The sequence below is a fragment of the Arachis duranensis genome, chromosome 6 (genome assembly GCF_000817695.3).
Source record: "Arachis duranensis cultivar V14167 chromosome 6, aradu.V14167.gnm2.J7QH, whole genome shotgun sequence".
In the NCBI taxonomy this organism is placed as follows: domain Eukaryota; kingdom Viridiplantae; phylum Streptophyta; class Magnoliopsida; order Fabales; family Fabaceae; genus Arachis; species Arachis duranensis.
This window is the reverse complement of record NC_029777.3, coordinates 48,751,414-48,759,641: the sequence shown is the minus strand read 5'-3', so window position 1 is coordinate 48,759,641 and position 8,228 is coordinate 48,751,414.

The following is an 8,228-nucleotide window of genomic DNA, read 5'->3' as shown; positions in this document are numbered from 1 at the left end:
CACCTTTCTTAAATGAAAAAATGTTTTTAAATACAAAAGAACAAGAAGTACATAAGTTTCGAATTCATCCTTGAAATTAGTTTAATTATATTGATGTGGTGACAATACTTTTTGTTTTCTGAATGAATGCTTGAACAGTGCATATTTTTGATCTTGTTATTTATGAATGTTAAATTTGTTGGCTCTTGAAAGAATGATGAAAAAGAGAAATATTATTGATGATCTAAAAAATCACAAAATTGATTCTTAAAGCAAGAAAAAGCAGTGAATAAAAAGCTTGTGAAAAAAAAAATGGCGAAAAAATAATAATAATAATAAAAGAAAAAAAGAAAGAGTAAGTAGAAAAAGCCAATAGCCCTTAAAACCAAAAGTCAAGGGTAAAAAGGATCCAAGGCTTTGAGCATCAATGGATAGGAGGGCCCGAGGAAATAAAATCCAGGCCTAAGCGGCTAAATCAAGTTGTCCATAACCATGTGCTTGTGTCATGAAGGTCCAAGTTAAAAGCTTGAGACTGAGTGGTTAAAGTCGTGATCCAAAGCAAAAAGAGTGTGCTTAAGAGCTCTGGACACCTCTAACTGGGGACTTTAGCAAAGCTGAGTCACAATCTGAAAAGGTTCACCCAGTCATGTGTCTGTGGCATTTATGTATCCGGTGGTAATACTGGAAAACAAAGTGCTTAGGGCCACGGCCAAGACTCATAAAAGTAGCTGTGTTCAAGAATCAACATACTTAACTAGGAGAATCAATGACACTATCTGAACACTGAGTTCCTATGGATGCCAATCATTCTAAACTTCAAAGGATAAAGTGAGATGCCAAAACTGTTCAGAAGCAAAAAGCTACTAGTCCTGCTCATCTAATTAGAACTAATATTCATTGATATTTTGGGATTTATAGTATATTCTCTTCTTTGTATCCTACTTGATTTTCAGTTGCATGGGGACAAGCAACAATTTAAGTTTGGTGTTGTGATGAGCGCATAATTTATACGCTTTTTGGCATTGTTTTTAGGTAGTTTTTAGTAGGATCTAGCTAATTTTAGGGATGTTTTTTATTCGTTTTTATGCAAAATTCACATTTCTGGACTTTACTATGAGTTTGTGTGTTTTTCTGTGATTTCAGGTATTTTCTGGCTGAAGTTGAAGGACCTGAGCAAAAATTTGATAGGAGGCTGACAAAGGACTGCTGATGCTGTTGGATTCTGATCTCCCTACACTCGAAATGGATTTTCTGGATCTACAGAACTCCAAATGGCGCGCCCTCAATTGCGTTGGAAAGTAGACATCCAGGACTTTCCAGAATTATATAATAGTCTATGCTTCATTCAAGTTTAGACGATGCAAACTGGCATTCAACGCCAGTTCCAAGCTGCATTCTGTAGTAAAATGCCAGAAACACGTCACAAACCAGAGTTAAATGCCAAAAACACGTCACAACTTGGTGTTTAACTCCAAGAGAAGCCTCTGCACGTGTAAAGCTCAAGCTCAGCCCAAGCACATGTCAAAGCGGGCCCCGGAAGTGGATTTCTGCACTTAGACTTATTTCTCTAAACCCTAGTAACTAGTTTAGTATAAATAGAACTTTTTACTATTGTATTTACATCTTTGGAATATCCTTAGATCATCTTTGGATCTTTGGATTATCTTTTGATCATTTGATTACGTTTTGGAGGCTGGTCTCACGGCCATGCCTGGACCATTATCACTTATGTATTTTCAACGGTGGAGTTTCTACACACCATAGATTAAGGTATGGAGCTCTGCTGTACCTTGAGTATTAATGCAAAGTACTATTATTCTTCTATTCAATTCACGCTTATTCTTATTCTAAGATATCCATTCGCACCCAAGAACCCGATGAATGTGATGATTATGTGACGCTCATTACCATTCTCACTTATGAACGTGTGCCTCACAACCACTTTCGTTCTACATGCAAATAAGCTTTAATGAATATCTCTTGGATTCCCTAATCAGAATCTTCGTGGTATAAGCTAGACTCTATTGGCAGCATTCTTAAGAATCCGAAAAGTCTAAACCTTGTCTGTGGTATTCCGAGTAGGATTCAGGGATTGAATGACTGTGACGACGGTAGCCATTGACAACGGCGATCCCCCAACATACAGCTTGCCATGGAAAGGAGTAAGAATGATTGGATGAAAGCTGTAGAAAAGCAGAGATTCAGAAGGAATACAGTATCTTCATGCGCTTATCTGAAATTCCCACCAATGAATTACATAAGTATCTTTATCTTTATTTTATGCTTTATTTACCTTTATATTCGAAAACCATTATAACCATTAGAATCCACCTGACTGAGATTTAGAAGATGACCATAGCTTGCTTCATACCAACAATCTCTGTGGGATCGACCCTTACTCACGTAAGGTTTATTACTTGGACAACCCAGTGCACTTGCTGGTTAGTTGTGCGAAGTTGTGAAGAATGTGTGTGAACCATGGTATTGTGCACCAAGTTTTGGAGCCGTTGCCAGGAATTGTTCGACTTGTGAAAAGTATGAGTCACAATTTTGACTTTCAGCAACATATGGCAAATTTTATATCACTTTGAAGCCCCGGATGTTATCTTTCCAACGCAATTGAAACCGCCTCATTTGGACCTCTATAGCTCAAGTTATAGTCGATTGAGTGCCAAGAGGTCAGGCTTGACAGCTTTACGGTTCCTTCATTTCTTCATGAGTTCTCCCACTTTGCATGCTTTTCTCCTCACTTCTTCCATCCAATACTTTCCTTATAAACCTGAAATCACTCAACAAACATATCAAAGCATCGAATGGAATTAAAGTGGATTAAATTTAGCTATTTTAAGGCCTAAAAAGCATGTTTTCACATTTAAGCACAAATCAAGGGAGAATTACAAAACCATGCTATTTCATTGAATAGATGTGAGAAAAGTTGATAAAATCCCCCAAATTAAGCACAAGATAAACCACAAAATCGGGGTTTATCAAATCTCCCCACACTTAAACCAAGCACGTCCTCATGCTAAGAATAAAGAAGGACCAGAAAAGGGGTATGAATATGTATTCAATGCAAAGAAACTATATAAACCTATCTACATGCATGCAACTAAATGCAAAATGCTTCAACCTACTTGGTTAGAAGTAAATCATTCCCCAAGAACACATATGAACAAGTAGGGTTAAGTAGTATGATGATTCATGAATCTTACCAATTTGAATATCAAAATAAAGTACAAATAGACTTGCAAGAAGAACGCTCATGAAAGCCAGGAACAAGGAATTGAGCATCGAACACTCACTGGATGTGTATCCGCTCTAGTCGCTCTAGTGTATAGGGTTAATCACTCAATTCTCTTCTACTCATGCTTTCCATAATTTGTTTTTCATCTAACAATCAACAATTATTCAATGCATGTTGATGAGCGGATAATTTATATGCTTTTTGGCATTGTTTTTAGGTAGTTTTTAGTATGATCTAGTTACTTTTAGGGATGTTTTCATTAGTTTTTATGCTAAATTCATATTTCTGGACTTTACTATGAGTTTGTGTGTTTTTCTATTACTTCAGGTATTTTCTGGCTGAAATTGAGAGACCTGAGCAAAACTCTGATAGGAGGCTGACAAAGGACTGCTGATGCTGTTGGAATCTGACCTCCCTGCACTCAGAATGGATTTTCTAGAGCTCCAGAACTCCAAATGGTGCGCTCTCAATGAAAAGTAGACATCCAGAGCTTTCCAGAAATATATAATAGTCCATACTTTATTCAAGATTTGACAACGTAAACTGGCGCTCAATGCCAGTTCCATGCTGCATTCTGGAGTCAAACACCAGAAACACGTCACGAACCAGAGTTGAACGCCCAAAACACGTTACAACTTGGCGTTCAACTCCAAGAGAAGCCTCAGCTCATGGATAGATCAAGCTCAGCCCAAGCACACACCAAGTGGGCCCCGGAATTAGATTTATGCATTAATTACTTACTTCTGTAAACCCTAGTAGTTAGTCTAGTATAAATAGGATAGTTTACTATTGTATTAGACATCTTTGGTCTCAGTTTTATTTTATTCTTCATCTTAGGAGGCTATTGATCATGTTTTGGGGGCTGGTCATTCGGCCATGCCTGAACCTTCATCACTTATGTATTTTCAACGGTGGAGTTTCTGCACACCATAGATTAAGGGTGTGGAGCTCTGCTGCACCTCGAGTTTCAATGCAATTACTACTATTTTCTATTCAATTTGACTTATTCTTATTCTAAGATATTCGTTGCACTTCAAGATGATGAATGTGATGATCCGTGACACTCATCATCATTCTCACCTATGAACGCGTGACTGACAACCACTTCCGTTCTACCTTAGACCGGGTGCATATCTCTTAGATTCGTTAATCAGAATCTTCGTGGTATAAGCTAGAATTGATGGTGGCATTCATGGGAATCTAGAAAGTCTAACCTTGTCTATGGTATTCCGAGTAGGATTCCAGGATTGAATGACTGTGACGAGCTTCAAACTCCTGAAGGCTGGGCGTTAGTGACAGACGCAAATGAATCACTTGATTCTATTCCAACCTGATTGAGAACCAACAGATGATTAGCCGTGCCGTGACAGAGCATTTGGACCTTTTTCACTGAAAGGATGGGATGTAGCCATTGACAACGGTGATGCCCTACATACAGCTTGCCACAACAATCTCTGTGGGATCGACCCTTACTCACGTAAGGTATTACTTGGATGACCCAGTACACTTGCTGGTTAGTTGTGCAGAGTTGTGACTAAGTGTGATTCACGTCTGAGAGCACCAAGTCTTTAGAGCCATTGTTGATGATCACAATTTCGTCCACCAAGTTTTTGGCGCCGTTGTCGAGGATTGTTCGAGTATGGACAACTGACGGTTCATCTTGTTGCTCAGATTAGGTAATTTTCTTTTCAAAAAGTTTTCAAAAATTTTCCAAAATTTTTCTTTGTTTTCGTTTTTCCAAAAAAATTATTTTCGAAAAAAATTTTTAAATTATTCCATGGCTTCAAAACTTTCAAGAATGAATTCTAGAGTTTCATGGTAACATGTTGAATCCTAGCTGGCTGTAAAGCCATATCCAAACTCCTTTGGGATTGGTCTTCAACTAATCACCACAATGCATGTAATGCCATCCTAAAGCTGGCTGGCTATTAAGCCATGTCCAACCCATGAATTGGAGCTTTAGGCTAACATAAAAAGATTCCTAGAATTCTTCTTAAAGATTTTGAATTTTTTATTTTCTTTTTCCGTATGTTTTTCGAAAAAATATAATAAAAATACAAAAAAAATTAGAAAATCATAAAAACCAAAAATATTTTGTGTTTCTTGTTTGAGTTTTGAGTCAATTTTTAAGTTTGGTGTTAATTGCATGTTTTAAAAAATTATTATGCATTTTTCGAAAATTCATGCGTTCATGGTGTTCTTCAGGATCTTCAAGTTGTTCTTGGTAAGTCTTCTTGTTTGATCTTGATGTTTTCTTGTTTTGTATCTTTTGTTGTTTTTCATATGCATTTTTCGTTTGTTAGAATCCATGCATTAAAGATTTCTAAGTTTGGTGTCTTGCATGTTTTCTTTGCATAAAAATTTTTTCAAAATTATGTTCTTGATGTTCATCATGATCTTCATAGTGTTCTTGGTGTTCATCTTGATATTCATAGTGTTCTTACATGCATCTTGTGTTTTGATCCAAAATTTGTATGTTTTGGGTCATATTTGTGTTTTTCTCTCTCATAATTAAAAATTCAAAAATAAAAAAATATCTTTTCCTTAATTTTCTCATAATTTTAAAAAATTTGAGTTGACTTGGTAAAAAATTTTTAAAATTAGTTGTTTCTTACAAAGTCAAGTCAAATTTTCAATTTTAAAAATCTTATCTTTTCAAAATCTTTTTCAAAAATTAAATCTTTTTTTAATTTTTTTATTTTATTTTCGAAAATATTTTTAAATATTTTTCAAAAATCTTTTTCTTAATTTTATCTTAATTTTCGAAAATTATACTAACAAGTAATATGATTGATTCAAAAATTTGAAGTTTGTTACTTTCTTGTTAAGAAAGGTTCAATCTTTAAATTCTAGAATCATATCTTTTAGTTTCTTGTTAGTCAAGTAATTAATTTTAATTTTAAAAATTAAATCTATCTTATCTTATCTTTTATATCATATCTTTTTCAAAAATTTGATTTTAAAATATCTTATCTAACTTCTTATCTTCTTATCTTTTCAAAATTTGATTTTAATATCTTTTTCAACTAACTATTTGACTTTTTGTTTGTTTCTTATCTTTTTCAAAACAACCTAACTACTTCTCCCTCTCTAATTTTCGAAAATATCTCACCTCTTTTTCAAAATTCTTTTTAATTAATTAACTAATTGTTTTAAAATTTTAATCTTAATTCTATCTCTTCTTTAATTTTTGAAAATCATTAACTCCTTTTCAAAATTAATTTTCGAATTCTCTCTCTCATCTTCTGCTATTTATTTATTTATTTACTAACACTTCTCTTCACCTCTCTTCATCTCTAATCACTGCTTCTATCCTCACCCTTGTGTTTGGGTTCTTCTTCACTTTTATTCCTTTCTTCTTCTACTAATAATAAGGATCCTCTTTACTGTGACATAGAGGATTCCTCTACTTTTTTTGTTCTCTTCTCTTTCATATGAGCAGAAATAGGGAAAAAGGCACTCTTGTTGAAGCTGATCCTGAACCTGAAAGGACTCTGAAGAGGAAACTAAGAGAAGCTAAATTACAACAATCCAGAGGCAACCTTTCTGAAATTTTCGAACAAGAGAAGGAGATGGCAGCCGAACCCAACAACAATAATGCAAGGAGGATGCTTGGTAATTTTACTAAACCCACGTCCAAGTTTGATGGAAGAAGCATCTTAATTCCTGCCATTGGAGCAAATAATTTTGAGCTAAAACCTCAATTAGTTGCTTTAATGCAACAGAACTGCAAGTTTCATGGACTTTCATCTGAAGATCCTTACCAGTTTTTAACTGAGTTCTTGCATATTTGTGAGACTGTTAAGACGAATGGAGTAGATCCTGAAGTCTACAGGCTCATGCTTTTCCCTTTTGCTGTAAGAGACAGAGCTAGAACATGGTTGGACTCACAACCTAAAGATAGCCTGGACTCCTGGGATAAACTAGTCACGGCCTTCTTGGATAAATTCTTTCCTCCTCAAAAGTTGAGCAAGCGTAGAGTGGATGTTCAGACCTTCAAGCAAAAAGATGGTGAATCCCTCTATGAAGCTTGGGAAAGATACAAACAGATGACCAAAAAGTGTCCTTCTGACATATTTTCAGAATGGACCATATTAGATATATTCTATTATGGTCTATCTGAGTTTTCCAAAATGTCATTGGACCATTCTGCAGGTGGATCCATTCACTTAAAGAAAATGCCTACATAAGCTCAAGAACATATTGACATGGTTGCAAATAACCAGTTCATGTACACTTCTGAGAGGAATTCTATGAATAATGGGACGCCTCAGAGGAAGGGAGTTCTTGAAATTGATGCTCTGAATGCCATATTGGCTCAGAACAAGTGTTGACTCAGCAAGTCAACATGTCTGAATGGATGGCAAAATGCATCCAACAGTACTAAAGAGGCATTTTGATGAGCGGATAATTTATACGCTTTTTGGCATTGTTTTTATATAGTTTTTAGTAAGTTTGAGCTACTTTTAGGGATATTTTCATTAGTTTTTATGTTAAATTCACATTTCTGGACTTTACTATGAGTTTGTGTGTTTTTCTGTGATTTCAGGTAAATTCTGACTGAAATTGAGGGATTTGAGCAAAACTCTGAAGAAGGCTGACAAAAGGACTGCTGATGCTGTTGGAATCTGACCTCTCTGCACTCGAAATGGATTTTCTGGAGCTACAGAACTCCAATTGGCGCGCTCTCAACGGCGTTGGAAAGTAGACATCCAGGGCTTTCCAGCAATATATAATAGTCCATACTTTATTCGAAGAATGACGACGTAACTTGGCGTTGAACGCCAAGTACATGCTGCTGTCTGGAGTTAAACGCCAGAAAAACGTCATGATCCGGAGTTGAACGCCCAAAACACATCATAACCTGAAGTTTGACGCCAAGAAATACCTTAGCTCGTGAATTAATCAAGCTCAGCCCAAGCATACACCAAGTAGGCCCCGGAAGTGGATTTATGCATCAATTACCTACTCATGTAAACCCTAGTAGCTAGTCTAGTATAAATAG